The sequence below is a fragment of the Natrix helvetica genome (assembly GCF_964273705.1).
Source record: "Natrix helvetica genome assembly, chromosome: 2".
In the NCBI taxonomy this organism is placed as follows: Eukaryota; Metazoa; Chordata; class Lepidosauria; order Squamata; family Natricidae; genus Natrix; species Natrix helvetica.
In genome coordinates this window covers 32,710,821-32,737,237 of record NC_138552.1, presented here as the reverse complement: position 1 = coordinate 32,737,237, position 26,417 = coordinate 32,710,821, and positions in this window count along the sequence as shown.

The following is a 26,417-nucleotide window of genomic DNA, read 5'->3' as shown; positions in this document are numbered from 1 at the left end:
TTTTTAAGAACATGCCTGGAGATTATGTGGCCCAGAGCTATTGTGGAAAATGTAACCTTAAAGCTGTGGTTTTATTATGAGACAAACTACCCTTTACTTTTTAAATGAAAAGGATATCTCAAATTAAGTGGGACAATACAATACAATACAATAGTAGAGTTGGAAGGGACCTTGGAGGCCTTCTAGTCCAACCCCCTGCCTAGGCAGGAAACCCATACCGTTTCAGGCAAATGGCTATCCAACATCTTCTTAAAGACTTCCAGTGTTGGGGCATTCACAAGGGGCACAGTGAGCTCCAACAAAGGTATCAGGCCCATATTAGAGACTCAGCTCCTATTCTCCATTCTTTGAAAGCTTTGCCCATGGAGAAGATTAATCACAAGGGGGGGGGGACTTCAGATGAAGGTTTTAATCCACTTCCCTTTCATTAAAAAGTAACATCTAGTAGCCAGAAAATAATCTTTGGAAGTAAGGCGTACACAGCTCAATGGGAAAATAGATTATACCAATAGCACTTAAATTTATATAACGCTTCATAGTGCGCTTTTTACAACCCTCTCATATTGCCCCCAACAATCTGGGTCCTCACCTCGGAAGGATAGAAGGCTGAGTCAACCATGAGCCGATGAGATTTGAACTACCGAACTACAGCTAGCTGTCAGTTGAAGTAACCTGCAGTACTGCACTCTAACCACGGTGCCACCTTGTGCCACCTTATGAATTGTATCTGGGGGAAACTTTGGAGACTATTTGCAGTAGAAATTATCACTTGTTTCTTCTGCTTCTATTTACAACATATGTCAGCCTACCAATTTGGGAAAAAGTCCAACCCCCTGGAGCATGTTCAGTCTTACGGTATGAATTGGGTAGGCATGAGCACTACAGTAGGTAGCAAGTACATTACGGCATTCACGTATCTTAAATGGTATGAATTAGAATTTTTTAAAAAAATTTAAAGAATAGTTGGGACAAATTAAATTTACTTCTTAATCTTCCATCCATGAATGGAAAGTATTTATTTAGTGTTTATTCCAATCTATGACCAGTGAGTGCATCAAAAAGAAAAATAAAGACATGAGGCAAACAGCCCTACAAATAAAATATTCATGTCATAATCAAACTGCAGGCTTTGGGCATCCTCTCAGCTATATAAAATAAGTCAGGGGTGTCCAAACTTGGGAACTTTAAGACTTGTGGACTTCAACTCCCAGAATCCCCCAGCCAGCTCTGGCTGGGGGATTCTGGGAGTTGAAGTCCTCAAGTCTTAAAGTTCCCAAGTTTGGACAGCCCTGAAATAAGTCATTAAGTCACTAAGCCAATGAAAATTGTTGCTTGTTGTCATAAAACAAAGCAAAATAAATGTTACTTTTACCACTAAAGAGCATGTTTAAAGATAGTTATGTAATCAGAAATGAATGAATTTGTCTTTGTTACATAGGGAGCATAAGAGGACAATAAACAATTGCTGGGAAGGTAACATCCTAACAAATGTGAAATATACTTTCTTGGAAGGGGAGAGACCTTTGGAAGGTGGCCATGAACATTTTGTGTGGCTGCTTTTTTTCCGGTGAACATCACTCCATTGGTCGGCTGCCTCTCCAGCTTTCTGATCAAAGCAAATCTCTTAGGAGGAGCTTCTTCAATAGATTAGCATGGTATTAATGAACACATGGAACTCTGGAAAGATTGAAGATCAGTAAAATATAGAGTATAGAATAGAATAACAGAGTTGGAAGGGACCTTGGAGGTCTTCTAGTCCAACCCCCTGCTTAGGCAGGAAACCCTACACCACTTCAGACAAATGGTTATCCAACACCTTCTTAAAAACTTACAGTGTTGGAGCATTCACAACTTCTGGAGGCAAGTTTAATTGTTTAATTGTTCTAACTGTCAGGAAATTTCTTCTTAGTTCTAAATTGCTTCTCTCCTTGATTGGTTTCCACCCATTGCTTCTTGTTCTACCCTTGGGTGCTTTGGAGAATAGTTTGTCTCCCTCTTCTTTGTGGCAGCCCCTGAGATATTGGAGCACTGTTATAATGAGTGATACCTATAAGTCCTTCAGCCACCTCGAAATTAAGGATGATACAAAAAAAAAAACTGCAGAAACTCAAGATTAAGGCAGAATCATAGAGAGTGGGGGAAGCATAGGTTTCCTCTTGTTATGCTTTGATGTTGTCATGTAATATTGGCTGGATTTGTTTTTAGTTGTAAGACACCTTTGAATGTTTACCTTCGAAGGCATAAGAATCATTTACATAAATAAAATATACAAATATGCATGTCACATTAAAGTAGAGTATTTTAATTTTAACTTCAGAAATGAACTGGCTGTGAATTGATGTTAGGCACCTAATATCAAAATCTTTTTGCTACCTCCCAAAACTTTAAATGGAGCTACACTAGGGAAGAAAGAGCAAGTTGTATGAAATGTTGGTCTAATTCATTTTTTATGCATCAAATCAAACATTGTGCTTCAGGCCAAGTTGCTGGATTAGTGAAAAAGGGGAGAAAAAAGAGCTCAAAAGCCTCCAAATCCACATTCTTTCAGCTAACTGTTCTCAGTTTTCAACCCTACCCTTTCCTTAGAGGCTGTTATTTAATATTTTGACTATGGGGCATGGTGACCGATAAGCTCATTTTACCAATTAAATAAAAGCACATTGCTAGCTAGTCGCCAGATGGAATTATTACTGCCTAACATGACCTTCACTGGAACCCAATAGCTGATTTGATACAGCACCCTTCACTGGTCAAATGAAATATGAACTGCAGATGCAACAGGCCTTGGGTTTAGGAAACACAGACTTAACTCTGAATGCAGATGTGAGTTTTGACAATCAAGTGCTAAATTTCACCTCTTTCATTGCTTCAGGGATGAGATTTACCATCTCTTCAGTTCTGGAAAAAGTGTGTTCTAGACAACATTTGATTGATAACTAACATGTAATGGTTTCCTGTATGCTTCCAATAAAATGAGAGGAGAAACACCCAAAGTAAGATGTATCACAGTTGTATCATTTTTCTTGTTTCTCATTTTTCTTCAACACCACTATTTTTTGTCCTACAGCAGGGATCCTCAAACTTTTTAATCAGAGGGCCAATTCATGGTCCCTCAGTCTGTTGCGGGGCCAGGCTGGCTGAGTGGACATGGCTAGATGGTCATGTGACTGGGTGGGGAATTTAGCAGTCCAAACAATACACACAAATTAAACTTTAATTTGTTATGCTTCTGGGGGTGGAAAGCAGGTTAGTGAAGGGATGTGGCTGCCTTGGGGATCTATGAGGGACTTCTCTCTCTCTCTCTCTCTCTCTCTCTCTCTCTCTCTCTCTCTCTCCCTCCCTCTCTCCCTCCCTCCCTCCCTCTCTCTCTCTCTCTCTCTGCCAGGGAGGCCAAAACGGGCCCATTTTTGGCCTCCCAAGGCTTCTGCGCATCCCGTTTTTGTCTTCCCCGGCCTCCAGTACCACTCTGCCACCCAAAAACAGGCTTATTTTTTGCCTCCCAAGGTAAAAAGGTGGCTAGGCAGGCTGGTGTGGGTGGGGAAGCCTCGTGGTCCCATGCAGGCCAGGTTAATGTCCTACAGTATCTAAATTTAAGGTTTCCTTTACAAATGTATGTTACTCCCCTTCAGTATTTCAAGATAGGGCTGGCTAGAAGTCTAAAAATGTGTTTTCTCATTGTCATTTAGATCAATTCATAATACTTGCTCTAAATCCAACACTCACTTATCCAAAAGGCAGGTTAGGGGTACCTCTTTAGCAACTTCTTATGGAACCATAAAGTTGGAAGTGACCATGTGGGTAAAGTCCACTATTTGTAGCAGAACCATTGCAACAGCATCCTTAATCAATCAATCAATCAAAATACAGCTGGAAGGGTCCTTGGAGGTCATCTAGTCTAGCCCCCTGCTCAAGCAGGAGACCCTAGCCATTTCAGACAAGTCACTGTCCAGTCTCTTATTTAAAACCTCCAGTGATGAAGCACCCACAACTTCTGATTGCAAGTTGTTCCACTGGTTAATTGACCTCACTGTTAGGAAGTTTCTCCTAAATTCCAGGGTGCATCTCTCCTTGATTAGTTTCCATCCATTGTTAGATGGATTAGTTTCCATCCAATGCAGTCCAGTGATTTCGTTGACAAAACCAAAATCCAACTCCAGGTGAGACAAATCAGATTTTGATTGAAAAACAAGCATAAAATAAGGATAACAAAAACTCGTGTCATTCCAGTTTTACCTTTATTGTGTTCCAAAATGTTTCTTCCTTCCTGAACAACAGGGACAAAGAAGGGAAAGAAAAGCTGCATTGAAAAATAAAATAAGCACTGCATGGTTGACCTGGCATCTGAATTAAATCTCTTGGGTATTTGGTTTTATTAGCCTTTTCATTCCACCAAAGGAATCCTTGGAACAAGTAAGCAGAACCTAAAATTAAGAAAGGGCATTGCTGGTAAAGCATTCTTTTCTAGACCTGATTCAAAGCAATCATTTCACTTGAGAGAAAAAATGTTAAAAGTTGTCAATCCCAAGTGCAACTTGAACCCAATTCTAAAAAAAAAAGGCAATTATCCAGGAATGAATTAACCTTTGCAAAAGGAAAGCTTAATTTTATTTCCATGGATTCTTTTTCTCCTTTCAGTATACAGAAGGTGGTATTTCTCATTCACAAAGCATATTAAAATCAAGGTCTTTGATACTGCGGTGGCATATGTAAGATTGTCTTTTTACAAAACAGGTAGCACAATAATATTTTTGCAAGGTTGATTCCCACAGGCATTAAAAGCGTAATGAAACAGCCACTATTTCGCCAGCATCTCTGCTGACCTCTGTCTTGAGTGCAAAAAAATCTTTATTTATTTTTGTACCTGAGGGGACACCTAGGAGATAATTGCATATGCAAACAATACTCTAATGCTGTTTCCCCTTATTGAAGGTTATAAGTAACACGGGATGGAAAAAAAAAACCCAAGTTTTATAGGATCTAGCACTCAGGGATGTTGGAGATCAACAAAGAATGACTCATTTTCCAGAAGCATAAATGCAATGAATTTCTACACTAAATTCAAGATAGTGAGACCAGATTTTAGGGGAGAAAAATCTTACATACCTTTTGCCTTTCCTTAATTTGTGTCAAGAAAACCCTTCATTCAAGCCCCCACACTTCACTGTCATAAATATAGAAGAAAAAATATTTCTATAGTGTTCAGTAGAAAAGGGACACAGTGGCTCAGTAGCTAAGACACTGAGCTTGTCGATCAAAAAGATTGGCACTTCAGCGGTTCGAATCCCTAGTGATGCGTAACGGAGTGATCTCCTGTTACTTGTCCCAGCTTCTGCCAACCGAAGCAGTTCGAAAGGACGTAAAAGTGCAAGTACAAAAATAGGAACTACCTTTGGTGGGAAGGTAACAGTGTTCCGTGCGCCTTCGGCATTTAGTCATGCTGTCCACATGACCACAGAGACATCTTCGGACAGCGCTGGCTCTTCGGCTTTGAAACGGAGATGAACACCCCCTCCTAGAGTTGGGAACGACTAGCACATATGTGTGAGGAGAACTTTGACCTTTACCTTAGAAACCTTCTGGGTCAATCTTTTTAGCTGATGAGCAGACTTGCAATATTGAAAGCCTCTTATGGGCACTTTCATAAAAGGGGTCCTTTTACAGGGTCATGTACAAGCAACCATTTATCAAAACCAAATTGATGTAATTGTTCTTGGCCATCTTTTTAGGGCTGTTGCTTATCAAGTCATTTTTTCATTATCTTTGGGTGGTAGGGTAGGGTGAAGAACTAATAAATGTCAGTAACAGAGAAATCAGAGGCTTCCAAAAAGGGAACAAAACACAGTGAGTCTAAGTTTCTCCCAAACTGTAGTTCCCTCAGAACTTGGTCAGTAATTTCAAATCCTGCCCTTATAACATTATAATTTGATTTTCAGCTCACCTGGAGAATAAGAACTATAACCTTCATGAATTCTTGGTGGAGTCAGTGAGAGAAATCCACAGCAAGTATTGATTCAATGTTGTATTACATTATATGTTATTTATTTATATCCTCCCTTTATTATTTTTATAAATAATCCAAGGTGGAGAACATAGTTAATATTCCTTCCTCCTCCTATTTTCTCTACAGCCATCTTGTGAGGTGAGTTGAGCTGAGAGAGAATGACTAGCCCAAAGCCAACCAGCTGGCTTTCATGCCAAGGCGGCACTAGAACTCACAGACTCCCAGTTTCTAGCCTGGTGGAAATGCCACTAAACCAGAGATGGGTTACTACTGGTTCGCACCGGTTCGGTGGAACTGGTAGTGGAAATGGCGACTGGGTCTCCGAACCAGTAGGGACGGCACGCTTGCCACACTCCGAACCGGTTCCACGGTCGCCGCGACATCTTTTTTTGACTTTTTAAAATGTACTGCGCATGCGCAGACCTATTTATAGGCAACTGCGTATGCGCGCAAAATTGTGCATGCACCGAACTGGCAGTAATGCTGGCAGAAACCCACCCCTGCACTAAACAAAACTGACTTTCATTGATGCTATGTTTCTAGAATACTGTTAAACCTATATCTGCCTTATTGTAAAGACATGCTTGATTTTTCTCTGTCTTGAGTTCGTTGTTTCCATGATTCAAGGATTTAAAGTTTCATAGCCATAGAAAATAATATTTTAATTTACAGTACTGGAAAAGTCATTCTTTTACATTCACTGTCATTTGGATGGTCAGAAATAAAAAGTCCAATAAGATGAGGATCACGAGAGATGGACCCATGCTGAGCAGTGAGGCAATGTAATAGCATACCATATTAATTATAACAGTAGCAGCAAGAAACCATGCCATAGAATAATGAAAAATATTTGGAATCTGTGGTGCTCAAAGAATGCTAGTTTCATTCTCATTTTCTCTTAACACCAGCATTAGCTGATAACGAATTATGGGGCCACCACTTTCTCGGCTTTTAAAACAGCTGGATACACCAGGTTATTATAAAGCCATTAAAGAAAGAAAGCACAGCATTTTCTTCTGCAATATGTTAACCTAGGCCAAAAAGGGTGGACTAAAAATGTCAAAAGACAAATGACTTTACATTGCTGTTTATGGGAGAAAAAAAATCCTAGAAATGGAACAAAGAAGAAAAGGATTGCTACCAGTTAACACCATCAGAATTCCTCTCTGAATATGACACAGTTAGTGAAGTCAGCTTATGAATGAAAGTAAAATCAAGACAAACTAAGCAAATTCCCCATATACTATATGTGGTAGCTCTGGGAAGATGTTAAAAAAATAAAGATAAATGCCTTTACCTCTTTGAGGAAAGGTTGACTATAAATTCAGTAAGAAAATTGTTAATAATAAGGCAATATTCTTTAAGCAAACCTAAATGCTTTCCCTATTCCTATAAGATATAGAGGTTCCACACAAATGAACATAGCAACATCAATTACACAGATAATGAAAACTTCTGTTCTGAGATAGAATTAGCAATTCCTGCTTGAGAAGTATTCAGACCAGAGCAAAAATCTAAGGAAGATAACAGTAAATGTGTTGCATTCACGTTGCAGCAAACAGGCAAGGAGACTTGTCTTAAAGAAATGCTCATTGTATGATGTGATATGCATGCATGCATGAATGCATGAATATTTCAAGCAATTATAAAGACAAATGATGGCCCCCATGTATTTGACATTTGAGAATTTATAATTTGGATCTTTACATTGTGCTTTAGCACAATCAGCTTCATACTTGAAGAAATCTGCAGCAAATGTGATGCTATTGCAATCTAGCACTATTGCAATACTCTGCACAGTTCATTTCTTCTTGTCTTGATTCAGATAAACTCAATACAGCCAGTCCATACCAGAAGACAGAATAGCCTCTGCCCCTCATGGCTATATTAATGTGCATTTCTTGATTCACCTTAAACTGCATTGCTCAAAAGCCAACTGCTAATCTGCTTCCATAAAGAAGCTGGCAAGTGATGCTCTTCTTCTGACTTTATTCATGCAGGACAAGTTAAGAAAAGTGACTGGTAGAATTTCCCAGCTTCATTTCCCCTCCCGTCAAATACCAGCAGCTTATGGGAAAACAATCAACCAGCCACTGTCCTTAATTAGACTGGGGAAGAGACAAGTTCTGACAGATACCTAGACTTGGAGTTTAGCAATCTGTCAAAACTTGCTGTGCTTCTATATAAGTATTCAAAGATAGCCCCAAATAGCCCAACTCTTAGTAGATACCAGCTGATAGACAATTTTTGGATAAGGCTTTAGCACTTTGCTGAAATACTGCTATATAACACTCTTTTAAAGAAGAACTGAACCCATGTTTAAAAGTAGCTTGAAAACAGCTGAAAACCACACATCTTCTCCTTCTCAGCCAGGCTATTTGGCAAAGAGATATGTGCTTAGATCCGTAATATGCTTATAAATAAATTCCACTGGATTTGGTGGGATTTACTTCTACCTAGATTTCAGGCTGGCACGATCTATTGGGGATTTCAGTAGAATTTTGAGATCCATGATCTGGAGCCAAATAGGTATAAACATGCACTTCGAATTTATCTTAAGAATCAAAACTGAATATCATTGCCAGACAGCACTTTTTTCTCACTCTCTTGTCTGTGTAGGAGGTTTTTACTCCACAGCTCACTGGGTGGGGAGGATACAGATTCTTCTGCCTCCGCCAGCTATGCCCTCAGAAGCCCTGTAAAAGGAAGAGAAGGAGCCAAGCTTTCAGGTTGAACAGGGGTAAGAAAAAAAAATGTACAACTGGTTGCATAGACTGGGCCATAACTATCACTGTACATACTGAGAAGTTAGGTACATAGGAATCATTTCTTCAGTTCTGACACCAAAGCTACACAATTTCAGCAGCAGACAAGCCAACCACTCCCAAGCAGAGAATTTTCTGGGTAAATTAGGTGAGAAACCCTCAATTCACAGGCCATGCAACCCCTTCAGTTTTCTGCATTTTTCTTCTTGCAATTCCCAATGCTACCTAGATTGTATGTCCTTGATATCTGGTGACAAACTGCCAAGCAACAGTAGTGCAATATGCTGTTTACTTGGGAAGAAAAACAAAATAAAATTGGTATGCTTAGAAAATGCAGTTCCTCATCCCTGGCTCAGTTCTTCTGCAGATACCATTCTGTTATTGACTCAACTATAGCAGGCTCAACCAGATAAAAAAATATCCATCTCTGGCCTAAATGTGTCAATGCAGACAAACAAAACAAGAATTAAAACCCGCAGCTAAAGACTATATAACAGGGGCATTTGGATGTCTTATGAACCTGCCATAAGAAAGCATGTAGAATGCCCAATAACAAAAATCCATGCCTTTACTATAAATTCTATTTAGAGTGAATGCATGAAAATTAGTTCCATCAGTGATTTTCCAACTAAGTAACTTCAAATGTGTGGAATTTAACTCCCAGAATCTCCCTGCTTGCATATTGGCTGGGGAATTCTGGAAAATGAAGTCCACACATCTTTAACTAAGTTTGAGGAAAAAATGAGTTAGATTATTTTGCTCTGTTGCCTATAAATGAATGAATATGAATATAAATAAAACATATAGCCATGGTCTGCTCTAATATCACATCACCACCAAATGGATTTGTAACTGTCTGACAATCCTCACTCAACATGTAGTCCTTACTGGAACTACATCTATATGGAGGTAAGTAAGCAATGAGGTCCCATATGGTCCCACTGTATTGCCCAGGACTCATCAACATCTTCACAAACAATTTAGATGAAGGAATAGAAGGGGAACTCATCAGATTTGCAGATGACACTAAACTGGCAGGAAAAGCCAACACCCCAGAAGACAGCCTCAAGATACAGATGGATCTTGACAGACTTGAACACTGAGAAAATGAAATTCAATGGTGAGAAAAGTAAGGTTCTACATTTAGGCAAGAAAAATCAAATGTACAGGTACAGATTCTGAAACCTGGCTTAATAGCAGTAACTGTGAGAGGCTGACCCTGGATCATCTTGATTACAAGTAATATTTTCAAACCTTTCTCAGCCTCATTGCTTCTGAAATGCATGACATTGAAAAAGGTCATTTCATAAGCTTCTTTAGAGGAAATGATTAGATGCTGTAATATTTTCCGAGAGAGGGGGGCGAAAAGCCAGCTGTGCACACTTAAATTAGTTGTCTGGGCCTCAGTGGCCCTTGGCCCTTCCCTATTATTTTCAGACAACTCAGATTCTTCATTTTCAAGATTAATCCAGTATCTAGGTATCCTGGAGAATTTTCTGGCGTTCATTTGCAAATAGAATGAAATCTGACCCTGCTTAATTGTTTGCCGGACTGGAAAACATAAAATAAATCCAGAATAAAAATGTCAGATGTACACGACTAAAATATCCCAAAGGAAGGATATTACATAAATAGAGATTCATATATATGAATAAACTGATGCCCGTTTAAAGAATTTTCATATCCAGTAACTCCAAGGATGGACAGATAAGATGGCAGGTCTTCACACACAAACTGTGTTTTTACCAATGCTATACTTGCCTTTTGAAACAAGCGACAGTGTATCTCAAAACAGTGTGTATGTGTGTGTGTGAAAGTTGAAGCTTACTAATGCCTATTTCATAAATTGATGAATGGGGTGATTTATGTTAGATTTATGTTCACTTTTGAACAGGGAGAAAGCTGCAAAGTGTGAAGTTGGGGAGATGCAAGAGAAAGGGGAAATTATTCATTCTCATATAGATGTAGATGATGTTGTAAATGCTTCAATACTGGAAATTTTAAAGAAGAGATGGATAACCAATCGTCTGAAATGGTATAGGGCAGTGATGGCTAACCTTTTTGTCCTCGAAAGCCGAAAGTGCATGAGCTCGTATGCCCACACCCATAATACAATCTGCACATGACCTCCCGCGCACGCCCCTCCCCCCATATGTATGCAATTTGGGCCTGGCAGGCCTCCATGAAGCCTCCTGGGACCAAACATGGGGGGCGGGGGCACTACCCCTTGCGCTCCCCCGTGCTTCCCCCGCCTCCTGTGCATGTGCATGCTGTTACAGGTGTTATGTCCGCCTTCTATGCAGCTTTATTCCTCTCTAGCATTCATCTCCATTGTTCAGTGATGCATTTCCTGCCTCTCTAGGATTTACCTCTATCTGCTCCTGTGAGGAATTTACTGTTCCTGTTGGATATATATATAGTTATATTCTCGATGGCTTGTATAGTGTTATAACTGCATTTTCACGGGCTGCAGAGACCATCAGCTGGCCGGCGGGACATGTGTGCGCATGCACAGTGGAGCTTAGCTGGAGCGATAACTCGCAGGCCGGCAGAGAGGCCTCCGCGTGCCACCTGTCGCATGCGTGCCTTAGGTTCACAATCATGGGTATAGGTTTTCCTGCCTAAGCAGAGGGTTGGACTAGAAGATCTCCAAAGTCCCTTCCAACTCTGTTATTCTATTCTATTCTAGATGTGAGAGCAGCATATCATGTGAATGGGGTCATTTAAAGCTCAAGGGGAGAACTAGAAGAGGTTGTTCCACATTCTTTCCTTCCTCAAATTTCCCTTTTTCCCCCTTGAAATATAAACAATGTGCATATCTCTTAGTTTTTATTTCTGGCATTCTGTTCACAAAACTAACAGCTGGCAGAAGGTGGTTTTAGACGGGAAAACCTGGCTTGTTGTAAATCACTCCATAAAGAATTTAACGGTAACGGTAACAGGTTTGCGTCCACCAGGTCTCATTAGCAGCTGATAGCCATGCAGTCTTATCACTATTTATATTATTGTACCCAGAAGATACCTCTAATGTGTGTCATCGCATATGGCAAATGAAAGAACAGAAACGACAGAGTATTAACCTGGATTTGGGACACCTGAGTTCAGGTTTCTGCTTGCCTAAAGTCAAGTCCCATATATTATGCTAATTTAGCTCTCAGAGCAGTTGTAGACAGATGTTCTGGACATGCTGTTTCCATTGGTTGTGATGGCACCGGACAGTGGGAATTGCAATCCTAAATATCTGAAGGATGCCTTTTAGAGAGAATCAAACGATTCCCCTGCAAATCCTTAAGAAAAGGAGGAAATTATTTCAGCAAGACTAAACAAGTACTAAATGGAGGAGAAGTATCCTTCTTACCCAGATTCAGAGCAGTTCACATTTAAAAGTTGTAGCTGATCCAGCAACCAAAGTATATTTACAGAGAAAGGCATATGCAGAGATAAATTATAACTGCATGCATACTCAGAAGTAGGTCTCATTGAACACCTTTGCTATATTCCTGCAATAAATGGGTTTATTCCAGTCTCTTTAATCATGCTGGGGTCCTGGGAATTTCAGTTTCTGTATAACCAGAGGTTCCAAGCTGAGTAAAGCTAGTAGATCAGTTCATTGACAGCTTCAATATTCTGGAATCACTGTTGTTACCCATGTTTTCTTACAATGAGATTCATTTCCAAGACCAGCCTTCGCAACCTAAAAGTTAGATACAATAGCAGAGTTGGAAGGGACCTTGGAGGTCTTCTAGTCCAACCCCCTGCCTAGGCAGGAAACCCTATACCATTTCAGACAAATGGCTATCCAACATCTTCTTAAAGACTTCCAGTGTTGGGGCATTCACAACTTCTGGAGGCAAGTTGTTCCACTGATTAATTGTTCTGTCAGGAAACTTCTCCTTAGTTCTAGGTTGCTTCTCTCCTTCATTAGTTTCCACCCATTGCTTCTTGTTCTGCCCTCATGTGCTTTGGAGAATAGTTTGACTCCCTCTTCTTTGTGGCAGCTCCTGAGATATTGGAACACTGCTATCATGTCTTCCCTTGTCCTTCTTTTCATTAAACTAGACATACTCAGTTCCTGCAACCGTTCTTCATATGTTTTAGCCTCCAGTCCCCTAATCATCTTTGTTGCTCTTCTCTGCACTCTTTCTAGAGTCCAACAAAGTTACCTTTGTTGGAAGGAATATCCTTCTGGGTTCAGTAAAGTTCCAAGTGGAGAGAAAGACACTGGAAACATGGTAGCTGCTTGGAAAGATGGTTTTAATGGTGGAAAGGACCACATGATTTGAGGTCCTCGGAAAAAAGCACATGGGAGAGAGGAGGGGAGGGAGGGAGGGAAATAGAGAGATAGATTTATACACTCTCCTGGACCCTGTCTTAGAGTTTCCTGTTCCTGTACAAAAAATGTATCCCATTGGCTGTCAGACTGCCATGGGGTGGGAGTCTTAGCTAACTTTGTAGGCTGTCTGTGTCCCAGGCTTGGTTGAGCCTTGCCAGGTGATGTAATCTTCCCAGGTGCCATGGGGTGAGATGGGTAGAGGGCTAATCCTATCATGTCCTGAGGGCCATGTCTTAATCCCATCACCCTGGAGCTGAAAGGGGTGGGGGGGAAGCTGCAGGAAGCTGCTTTGTCTTTAAAAGCACGTTTCTCCTTTTCTCATCCAGAGAAATATAATATTCTGCTTTTTTAATATTTCCCAGAATATTTCATTATTCTAGGAGCGGGATTGGTGCTAACTTTCTACATCTTCTTGTAGTAAGCTAACTTGTAGTATTTCTCAAAGAAGAATATATTGTTTTCCTTTAACTTGCTATGGTCTCTGCTGGCCACATTTTCTTGTTGCTGGATAAAGGAAAGCAGATCCCCTGATCAGAACTACAGATACGTTGGTGGGATAGTGATGCTGAGCTGTTTCAGAAACAGATGGCATTTCACTCCTCATGTCCAGGTCCTTTTGCAAATGTCTGCTGGTTAAGATGTCTGTGCTGGAAGACATATGTAAGATTAAACCCTCATCCTCCATTTTGGAGGCCTTCAACTTGTTAACTTTTATTTTTAAGTTATTTACACCAACTGTGCACTAATGTGTTCAACCAGCGCCATCTTGTGGATTTAATCTTTGAAGCTATGGAGAAAAAGGGGAAAGAACTCTTTATGTTAATAACCATAGTTTATCAAACTTTTGCAAGGATTGTTAACTTATGCAAAAGGATCAACATATCCTGATTCAATGGTGAAGAAAAGAATGACTGCAAGAAATCCATCTACTTGTGGCCCGTTAGCTAGTGAGGTTTTCTTTAAAGCATTTCTTTAAATACATTCATATCCAATATCCAATTAAGGAACCTTCACCAGAGAGTGAAGACAGATTTTATTTTCCTGGGCTCCTAGATCACCGCAGATGGGGACTGCAGCCAAGAAATTAAAAGACACTTTCTCCTGGGGAGGAAAGCTATGGCAAATCTAGACAGCATACTAAAAAGCAGATGCATCACCTTGCCAACAAAAGCGTGTATAGTCAAGGCTATGGTTTTCCCAGTTGCAATGTATGGCTGTGAAAGTTGTACATAAGAAAGGCTGAGTGCCAAAGAATGGAGGCCTTTGAACTATGGTGCTGGAGAAGTCTCCTGCGAGTTATTGGACTGCAAGGCAATGAAACCGGTCAGTCCTAGAGGAGATCAACCCTGACTGCTCTTTAGAAGGCCAGATCCTGAAGATGAAACTCAAATACTTTGGTCACCTAATGAGAAGGAAGGAGTCACTGGAGAACAATCTAATGCTGGGAAAGATTGAGGGAAAAAGAAGAATGGGACAACAGATAATGAGGTAGCTGGATAGAGTCACCAAAGCAGTAGGTGTGAGCTTAAATGGGACTCCAGAGGATGGTAGAGAACAGAAAGGCCTGGAGGAACATTGTCCAATGGGTTGGACATGAATTTGCAACTAACAACAACACCAGAGAGTAAGGGTTTGGGGTACCACCACAGACTTAGAAGACATCTATTGGACTTATGGCACCACCTCTGCAGCAATTAAATACATTTAGAAAACCTACTCAATTTCATTGAATTTGAATTCCATACTGGTGGAAGGGGTGGTGGATTTTAATAGCTTACAGGTTTATTTACATACTGATAAAAAATTCCTGCATCGTGAGGTCCTGCATTCAGTCACTCGTGCCCTGATCATCTCCTGTTTAGATAACCGGTAGTCCATGACTAACAACCGTTCAAAGTTACAACGGCACTGAAGAAAGTTACTTATGATAAGTCTTCACACTTATGCATCTCCACCATCAAGTGACTAAAATTCAGGTGCTTGGATGATGGTTGCAGCATCCCGTGTTCATGTAGTTAGCACTTGAGAACTTCCCTTCCAGCAAGCAATGTCAGTGGGGGAAGCCAGATTCATTTAATAGTTATATTCAATGAATGATCCACTTAACACCTGCAGTGATTTCCTTTTGCCACCATCACAAAAAAGCTTGCAAAATAAGGTGTGCGACTCACTTAATAACTGCCTTGCTTAGCAACAGACATTCTGGTCCCTATTGTGGTTGTGAGTTGAAGACAAGCTGTACTGCAGTGCACTCTTTATGGAGCTACCCTTGAAGAATATCCGGAAATCATAGCTTAGTTGCTGTTGGGATAGTGCATGTAACACTGCTGTTAAAAGGTGAAAGGTTCCCCTCGCACATATGTGCTAGTTAAGGTGTATCATTTTAATGGTGAACCACACCGAGTTGCCTTGCAGGTGAGATGAGTGAGATGTTAAATAAATAAATAAAACCGGTGGCTGTGCTTTAAACATTTCTTGTGCTTATTGCCCTGGGTATGTTTAGCTTAAGAGAAAGAAGGACTAGGGGAGACATGATAGCATTGTTCCAATATCTCAGGGGTTGCCACAAAGAAGAGGGAGTCAAACTATTCTCCAAAGCACCTGAGGGTAGAACAAGAAGCAATGGGTGGAAACTAATCAAGGAGAGAAGCAACTTAGAACTGAGGAGAAACTTCCTGACAGTTAGAACAATTAATCAGTGGAACAGCTTGTCTCCAGAAATTGTGAATGCCCCAACACTGGAAGTCTTTAAGAAGATGTTAGATAGCCATTTGTCTGAAACGGTATAGGGTTTCCTGCCTAGGCAGGGGGTTGGACTAGAAGACCTCCAAGCTCCCTTCCAACTCTACTATTGTATTGTATTGTATTGTATACGGTTTTTCTGTATCCATCTTTCCATTCATGTATATATTCACAGCTCCCATTTCAGTTACCTGAAATAGAGCAATTCGTAGACTTCAGGGCTAGGAGGAAGAGGACAGTGTTCAAGGTCAGGAATCTCCCGTTGCATTTCACAAATCTATAGCAACATGGGGACAAATTTAGGAAAGAGCACAGAACGAGAGAGCACGATAATGGGTTAGGGTTAGGGTAATGCTTGTTTAGTGGCCACAATTGGAACTGGGAAGCGGTTGCTGAGTGAAACCAAGACTATTAGTTCACCTTTCCTTTGCTTTACAAACCTGTGTGGGAAGGAATATCCATCTGGTTCAGTTCCAAGCTGGGAGAAAGACACTGGAAACATGGAGGCTGATTGGAAAGATGGTTTATTGGTGAACAGAACCACCAGGGTTTGTGGTTCTGCTGCAGCCGACAAAAGGGAGTTGAGAGTTGTTATACTTTCTTTGGGCTTTGTATTTGAGCTTCCTGTTCCTGTGCAAGAACATGTATTCTATTGGCTGTTGTCAGATTCCTATCGGGGTCATATAGAGGTTATGTAAGGATCATAGCTGGCTCTATAGGCAAAAGAGGAAGTGCAAATCCGAGATACTTGTCTGAGCTAATTTTGTCAACCTCTGGCTTATTGTTTGTGAAAGGGTGTTGGGCAATTCCTATCCTGGCTTAACGGCTTTCGTCCTGTGTTGGATCTTGGGTGAGGGGCTGCTTCTAATCCTACCAGTCTGCCTTTGTTCAGACGTTGCAGGGAGTTTCAAACCATTCTGTCGTGAATGGATTTCTGCCTGCAGTATTTGCTTTGCTTATGAATAGATCTATCTAGGTACTTGGCTTCCTCTTTTAATACGCTCTTTATCTCTTAAGTGTTGGCATCTTCTGTGGGTTATTAAGAAAGACTGGGGGCTGGTTCCTGCTTCTAAAAACATGCCTCTCCATTTCTTCTTTAGGGAAATATAACATCTTGCCCTTTTAATATTCCTCAAAATATTTCATTCTTCTAGGAGGGTGGGGCTTCCCACACCTGCAAAGTTGGTAAATGTAAGGATTGGTCACAAAGCTACTTTTCATCACTGTTATAACATCAAAGGGTCACTAAACAAATCAATCGTTAAGTGAAGACTACCTTTGGATTTGTTTGATCTAAGGCAGGGGTGTCCAAACTTGGGAACTTTAAGACTTGTGGACTTCAACTCCCAGAATTCCCCAGCCAGCTGGCTGGGCAATTCTGGGAGTTGAAGTCCACAAGTCTTAAAGTTCCCAAGTTTGGACACCCCTGATCTAAGGCAAGAATTTTGCAGGCCATGTGTGACCCCAGCTTGTGTGTGTGTGTGTGTTTGCTGTATAGGTTGTTTTGGTATTTTTTTCCAAAATGGAAAACAAAACAGGTGCATCAAGTCTATGCTGGACTTAATGGATCTTTTTTTTTTTATAAAAAAAAACCATTTCTACCATCAAGATAAAGATGAAAATCTCATCCCTGTCCCTCCAGTGACATTACCACATCACTGCCTCACAAATACAAGGTCTTTTTTTTTTAATGTCCCCATCCTGACTTCAATAAGATTGCCTGCTGCAGGTTTAAGGCAATTATATATTTCCACAGTTTGAGGGAGTAACTCAGATCTTTTGTCAAAAGGAAGGATGGCAAAGAATAAAATTTGTATTGCTGCAAGCACAGCCTTCACACTGCAGGCAGGAGAGGCAATTAACAGAAGCCACTGATAATGCTGGTGGAATAATTTATGAGGCAAGTTGTGAAGATACTATCAATGAAGCAATTATTTTTGTTCTTTATTACTCCCGCTCTCTCATTTATCACTATAAACTTCTACCTGTGAGGATAAGCTCATCTCCCAAAGTGCTATCTTGCCTCCTTTTATTTTATTGTGGTAAGCCAATCTAGAGGAGGGGATGATAAGCAGCCAAACGGTGGCTTATTAAGTGACATTGAGATTCATTTCACATCGGCACATAAAACCATGCAGGTAGCATGAGAACAGCCAGTGGGCTTATCACCTGCGACTGGGTCTCTTGCCACCTCCTGTCCTATCCTAGGAAGTACTTTCCAGGAGATCTAATTCTCCATGCCAGAGAACTCTGCAAAAAAAATGGCTTTTCAGATTGACAGACGCTTGTGTGTCTTTTATTCTCATCTGCTCTGGCTCCTCTCCAAGGATACTGAGCAGGAGGATAAGGAACAGCTCACATTTTTCTGGCAAGAACAACTTGTGCTTTATAGTGTATGTTTCCAGTGATTAGCACACAGCCACAAAAGACAAGTTAAGCACCTGTTTAAGGGCGAAGGGAATGAGAAAATCATTTTGTAATGATATTTCTCAAAAGCAAAGAAGGCAAGAGCATGTTCAGAACTTTATCTTCCAAAATTTAACCCGTTTCAATAGAAGATGCTTTGCTGTGATCTCTGATAATAAACCACCTTGCTTGGAACTGCCTATATATTCTTAGATGCTACCTTAATATTTCTTAGGTCCTTGATTACAACTTGAATTATTAAGTTCCATCCGTCTGTGGGTTTAACTGTAGATTATTCAATCAACGGTATGATAATACTTAAAGCAAAATATTATTAATAAGACTTAAAATGAATGCTTGCACATTCACGCACATAAAGTGAAGCTAATTCATACATATATTCAAATATCATTGGATAACAATTAATAGACCAAAGAAAATTCATTACCAAAAATTAAGTATTCAGAGATGCAGAATTGGAAGAGACTCATAAAAATTGTGAAAAATGGAAGACTTCCAAACCATAGAAGAAGAATAGAAGAAACTCAAATAACAAACAATTACAAATATAAAGGGAAAAGCTAGTAGGAACTGCAGAAATGACAACGTTGAAGAAGTAATAACAACTGAGACAGTACAGAGCAGCATTGAAATAGTCTAGGAAATGAGCCCCTAACAATAAGAATTAAAAAGGAAGATTGTGGCATACACATAATTATCACTAGAAAGAGAAAGGCTGCCACTGATAATCTTGGTGGTTGGAAATGAAAAATATGGACTTGTTAACATTAGGAATGTCATCTTCCAAGGTAACTCATTCTCACCCTTATATTCGTCATTCGTCATTCGAGAAGGAGGAGGAGCTTCCTGGAGCAATGGCGGTCTGCCTGAGAGCTCCTTAGATCCACGAGCTCTTTTAAGGGAGCAGGGGTGCTGCTGGCCCCCTTTTTACATCATGGGGGCCAGGTGTCCAATAAACAGCCACCCTGGGTCTTTTTATGACCCAAGGGGGTCTCCCAGGGTGGCTTGAAGACCTGGAAATAGCTCGGAGAGTGGACCGGTGAGCTGCCAATGAGAGACGCCGCCCAGAAACGCCGTTTTTGAGACCGGAGGAGTTGAGTCCGCCGTTCTGGGAGCGGAGAGATTTGGAGGAGCTCGGAAGAATGGAGAAAGGCGAAGAAACGGCGCCTGGAGCGTGCGGGGGCGTGCTATGGTCGTTTTTGGAGGCTTATGGCTTGGAGCGAGCCAAGGACTGGAGTAGGAAGGACTGGAGGCCGGTAGGAGCGGCGTTGGGGCTTGTAATGGTTTGGCTGGAGTGCTTAGAACTTGGATGCAGGCCTAGGCAAGACCTAAATGCCGAAGGCCTGGTAGGAGAAGGGCTGCATTCCAGGAGGCTGCTTGGAGGCTGGGGGGGAGGCTTGCTGGGAACTGGCAGGCTTCTTGGGAACTGGCAGGAGGTTTAACATCAGACTTGGCAGGGGAGTTTTTTACCTCCTGCCAGCCACCTCCTTGACTGTTCCGTTTACCCCCCCCCCTGCTGGCTTTTGGACTAACAACTGCCCCTGTTTTTCATCCGTGCACGCCCTGGAGGTTTTTTACCTCCCTATCTTCATCTGACTGACCATCTGCCCCTTGCCCATTATCAAGCAAAAATCCATCTACCCCTCGCCATCCACCATTGACCACCCACTAGCCCCCACTTACTGACCGGCACCTGACCAGCTTATTATCATCACTACCCCCCCCCTCATCTTGGACTGGACGATTCTCTTTGCACCGGAACCCGGCTTTTTCAATTTTATTGGACTATGGCGTATTGACCACACCATCTGCAGCACAGAGCCTAGGCCCTGATGAATTTTTTAACAGCATATGTACTCTAGGCTAGACCTAATCCTACTGCGGGAATCCCCCCTCTCGCAGGTGTGGCCCTCCGCCCTTTCAAGGGCCCATCTTGATGACGGATTCATTAATCCCGAGAGGTGGAGGAAGCGGAGACTTAGGGGGTTTTTAGTTAAATGTTTTTAAAATTCTTTTAGGGGTTTAGGGGTTGGGGGGTGGGTGGGTCAGATCAGGAGCGATGACAGAGCCAGGTCACCAGGTGGGGTCTTGAGCAGAAGGAGCAGAGAGGAGGAGGGGAGACAGGATATCATTCTTATACAGGGCTCCTTGATTCCAACAGTCGTAGGGAGGGGCAGATACGAGGACAGATTAACAACTCGCAGTCGGTTGGGAGACCGTGGGTGCTGGTTACACCCGGTCGCTTGTACCAACCCCCGCGTTCTAGGTGGTCAGGATCTGCAGGCCCAGGGCCTGAGGCTGTTGTTATGCAATGCGAGGTCCGTTGTCAATAAGGCCCCCCTCATTCATGATCTAATTTTGGAGGGGGAGCCGGACCTCGCGGGAATAACGGAAATCTGGTTGGGCCACGAGGGAGGGTTACCCCTCGTGGAAATGTGCCCACCAGGTTACCAAGCATTTCACCAGCCCCGGGCCCGGGGAAGGGGCGGTGGGGTAGCAGTGATTATCCGGGAGGACTTAGAGCCGAGGGAGTCCACTGTGCCACAGACGTCCGGATGTGAATCCCTTGTTGTGAAATGGGGTCCTGGGAGGCAGTTGGGCCTGCTGATAGTATACCTGGCTCCCCGCCATACATCAGCGACCCTGCCTGAGCTCCTCGAGCTGATCTCATCGGTGGCGGTTGAGACCCCCAAACTTCTAGTGATGGGGGATTTTAACCTGCCGTCGGTGGGAGAAGCATCAGAGGGGGTTCGGGAGTTCATGGCTTCCATGATAGCCATGGACCTGACTCAAATGATTCAGGGCCCGACACACGAGGGAGGTCACACCTTGGACCTTGTTTTTGTCTCTCGCCAGTGGTTGAGTGATCTGGGAGGAGTGAATTTAACCATCACTCCTCTGTCATGGTCAGATCACTCACTCCTCCGACTTGACTTCCCTGGTGCTACCCCTCGCTGCCGGGAGGCGGAACCGGAAAACACTAGATGGTTCCGCCCCAGGCGCTTGATGGAACCAGACAGGTTCCAGACGGAGCTTGGGCCACCTCCTGCAGCCCTGACCCGCCCTCGGGTAGAGGACCTGGTGGCCGCGTGGAATAATGCTACTACCGGGGCCTTGAACCGGGTGGCGCCTTTGCGGCCTCTCCGGTGGCAACGATCCACCCTGGCTCCTTGGTTTACCGAGGAGCTAAGGGTGATGAAGCGCCGCAAGAGATGCCTAGAGAGTCGTTGGAGATCCTCCCGATCCGAATTTGACTGAGCACAGGTACGAGCCCATTTAAGGACGTACCTAGTGGCATTGAGAACGGCCAAACGTCAATATTGTGCCGCTCTCATTGCATCCGCAGAGAACCGCCCTGCCACCCTGTTTCGGGTGTCCCGTTCCCTTCTGTTTCAGAGGCCGCGGGAGGCCCCTCTACAGGGTAGGGCAGAGGAGTTTGGGAAATATCTGCAGGATAAAGTCGCTCAAATCCGGAAGGATTGGGTCCCCTTCAGTGGCCCAGTCGAGATGCCAGTGGCGAGTCTTGAGAAACCTTTTTGGGAGGAGTTTGACTTGGTTGTCATCGAGGATTTGGACAGATTGCGTGGACGACTGCGACCTACCACATGTTTACTGGACCCGTGTCCCTCCTGGCTTGTACTGGCATCCTGGGAGGTTACACGCGACTGGCTCCTGGGCCTAGTGAACGCTTCATTGGGTGAGGGGTCTCTCCCGGCCGCCTTGAAAGAGGCGGTGGTGAGACCCTTACTCAAGAAGCCTTCCCTGGACCCTACGGAGCTGGCCAATTATCGTCCTGTCTCCAACCTTCCCTTTTTGGCGAAGGTTGTAGAGAGTGTGGTGGCTTCTCAGTTTCCACGACATCTGGAGGAGAATGATTATCTAGACCCGCGCCAGTCCGGCTTTCGCCCTGGGCACAGCACAGAGACGGCCTTGGTCGCGTTGGTAGATGATCTCTGGAGGGCCAGAGATAGGGGCTGTTCCTCTATCCTGGTCCTATTAGACCTCTCGGCGGCTTTTGATACCATTGACCATGGTATCCTGTTGCACCGACTGGAGGGGTTAGGGGTCCGGGGCACCGTTTTGCGGTGGTTCGGCTCCTAACTCTCTGGCCGGATGCAACGTGTGTTGGCAGGGGAGCAGAGGTCGACCCTATGCCCCCTGACTTGTGGGGTGCCACAGGGGTCGGTCCTCTCGCCACTCCTGTTCAACACATACATGAAGCCGCTGGGTGAGATCATCCGTGGTTTCGGGGTGGGATATCATCTGTACGCTGATGATACTCAGCTGTACATTTCCACCCCGAACCACCCCAACGAGGCCGTCGAAGTGATGTCCCGGTGTGTGGAAGCCGTACAGGTCTGGATGGATGACAACCGACTCAGGCTCAACCCTTCCAAGACGGAGTGGCTGTGGGTTCCGGCTCCCCGGTTCAACCAGATAATTCCATCCCTGGCCATTGGGGGCATTCAACTCGCCCCCGTGGAGCGGGCGTGCAATTTGGGCGTCCTCCTAGATGCCAGGCTGTCCATGGATGAACATGTGACAGCCGTGGCCAGGGGGGCGTTCCACCAGGTTCGCCTGGTGCGCCAATTGCGCCCCCTATTGGACCGGGACGCCCTATGCACAGTCACCCATGCGCTGGTGACGTCTCGCCTGGACTACTGTAACGCTCTCTACATGGGGCTTCCCTTGAAATGCACTCGGAGACTGCAGTTGGTCCAGAATGCGGCCGCGCGGGTGATTATGGGGAGTACTAAGTACTCCCATGTGACACCTCTCCTGCGCGAGCTGCACTGGCTTCCTGTGGTCTATCGAGTGCGTTTCAAGGTCTTGATTACGATCTTTAAAGCGCTCCATGGCTCAGGACCTAGTTACCTGCGGGATCGTATTCTGCCCCATACATCCCTACGACCCATCCGCTCGCACAGAGAGGGACTTCTCCAGGTGCCGTCCACCAGACAGTGCCATGGGGCGGCGCCTAGGAGCAGAGCCTTCTCTGTGGCGGGCCCAGCCCTGTGGAATGACCTCCCCCCGGATATTAGGACCACTACTGACCTCCGCTCCTTCCGTGTCAAGCTCAAGACCCACCTTTTCCAAATAGCTGGCCTGGCTCAACCATAACTTCGTATCGCTCCTGATGGGTTTTTTAATTTAGTAATTTTATTTAAGGGGATTTTAAATTGTGTTTTTAACTGTCTTTCACTTATAAGTCAACTCTCCTCCATGCACATATGTATATGTCTCTGTTCTTTTTGTATATATGTTTGTCTTATGTGTATTTTTATCCGTTTTGATTGTACGCCGCCCCGAGTCCTTCGGGAGAGGGTTGCGGCTAATCAAATAAAATTATTATTATTATTATTATTATTATTATTATTATTATTATTATTATTATTATTATTATTATTATTATTATTATTATTATTATTATTATTATTATTGCTAAGATCTCACTTTCAGAGATTCTAAAGAAAACAAATTTTGGCCTTCAAACAGCAAAAACATGCTAATAAAGTCTCAATTTTGCTTTATATGGATGATCGGAAGTTTTATGGAAAATCTGAATTTGAAATTCAATCATTGTCAAATACCACAAAATATTTTTAGTACAGATATAGCACTGAAATTTCACCTAGATAAATGTTCTACAGCAGGGATGTCAAACTGGCATCGTCATGCGTTGTCTCGTGACGAATTGGGACTTTCCCCCCCTTTGCTAAACCAGGTGGGGGGAGCGGTTTCTAATTATACTACTAGTAGTAACAGATAAATAGTTAAAAATAGACTGAAATGGATTAAAAACTGAACGTTTTCTGGTCAATTTCTGAAAGTGGATCAAGATAAAATATGTTAATGGCTTACAATGAAACCTAAAAAGAAAAATAAGAAACTGAAGCCTTCATTTTGTCTGCTCAAGAGCAAGCTATTAGAATTAATGTAATCAAGTCCAAAATTGAAAAATCATCGAATGATTCAAAATTCAGTCTGTGCAAAGAAATAGTAGATCACATGTAATCATGCAGGTCATGCAAAAAGATCACACACACTGATTTTAAACAATGTCATAGCACCATTACCAAAAATGATTCACTAGAATCATGTAAAATGTGCATGATAATGTAAAAAATTATCATGTGCCAATAATGAAATATTGGTGTGAATGTAGAGTTGAAAAAGTGGTAAAAAAATGAGCTGGTTAAAATATTGCAGGATTTCTGAATACAAACTGATAAATTCTTCAATCATAGCATATCAGCTTTAATTGTGTCTGAAAAGAAGACAATGTGGATAATTGGTGTGGCAATACCAGGCAATCATAGAACAGAAGACAAGGAATTGGAGAATTGTGAAAATAATTGACTGCAGACTGAATATGTGATAGCAACGTAATAATGCAATTTTAGAGAATATGTTCAGAAGCATAACCTCCAAATCATACCTCCACTCTATTCTGTAATCATCATCTTGCAGTTTGGACTCAGTTCTGAGTGCCTCCCCTTCATTAAGAAAGAACCAGATGAACTGGTATGTGTTTGGAGAAGGGCATGGAAAATGATTAGAAGATTAGAAAGTGCTATGAAAAGAGATTTATATCTTTAATCCTGAACAGAGAAAACTAAGGGAAGATGGCTGGAAAGATTGTCAGGCAGGAGAAGATTAAAACCCACTGTCCATCATTCTAAAACATTGAATACAACCCAATAAAGTCAACTTCCAAGAATGATTGAACGTAAGAAAAAAAGTAGCAGTAAGAGCCATTCAATAATGAAATCAGTTACTTAAGAAAGTAACATGCATACTTTACTGCATGCATTTGTTCAGAGATTAGATATCCACCTTTCTGGGATGTATTTAGATTTCTGTCCTGAACATCAGATATCAGACTTGATGTTCTCAAGGGATCACATTCATCTCTAGGATAGCAATAGCACTTAGATTCAGATACCGCTTTACAGTGCTTCACAGTGCTTTACACCCCTCTATAAGCAGTTTACAGAGTCCAGCATATTGTCCCCAACAATTTGGGTCCACATTTTACCCACCTCGGAATGATGGAAGGCTGAGAAAACCTTGAGCCTGGTGAGATTTGAACTGCTAAATTGCAGACAGGCAATTTGGATTCTATGAGTTGAAGGGTCTTGCTGTGGGGGAAAGTTTCTTAAACAAATGCTGAAAGGGAAGAGTTTTCAAAAGAAAGCAAGAGGATTTCGAACTGCTAGGTTGGCAGAAGCTGGGACAAGTAACGGGAGCTCACTCTGTTACGCGGCATTAGGAATTCTAATCACCGAACTGCCGACCTTTCTGATTGACAAGCTCAGCATCTTAGTCACTGAGCCACTGTGTCCCTATTTCTATAGTAGTATTATAATAATCCCATGGTAAGGTAGATGCTGGCTTTTCTAAGTATTGCATTTTTAATTTTCACATCCAATTACTCAATTCTCTATCATAGGAGATACCTCCAGGAAAAAAGGTGCTTCAAATTATAAACAACTTGACAATCTTATTGGCGACTCACTCAGCTATCAAGTCACTTATGCTTGAAATGAAATGTCAGGTTCTATGGTAAATTGTTAGCACTTTTTCATCATCAAGACTGATCAAACTATGTATAAAAAGATAATTCCATTCCTGATTAAAAAGATGAAGCAACAAAGAAGCATTAATGTGGAAACTATGTCTGCTAATCTATTAGATAATTAAATGGGGAGTGTGGAGAGTTAAAACTGAAAATCAATTTGGACTACTTTTGAAAACAAATCAAGCAACCATTGATTTTTGGAGGAATACTAATTAATATTTCTCAATGTTTCTGAAAATAGAAATAAAGATAGTGCAAAAGAGGAGGAACATGGAAACATAACAGTGCTGTTTCCAAAACCTACAGAAATGTTCATTAGGATATACTGGCTGGGATCACAAGCCAAGATGTCTTTTGTTTACATTCAGCAAAAGCATAACATTGAATAAATGCCAAGGACTCTCTATTCTTCTTAACTCAACGAAGTATTGGAGAGAAATTATACAGAGAGTGTTTGGACTTGGCCTATCAGTAGAATATCATTCCACAAACAGAACTGAATGAGACCAAATTTGGTGTAGCAGAAGAATCTAGGAAAAGAAGGATTGTTTTGAAAATGGGTCAGAT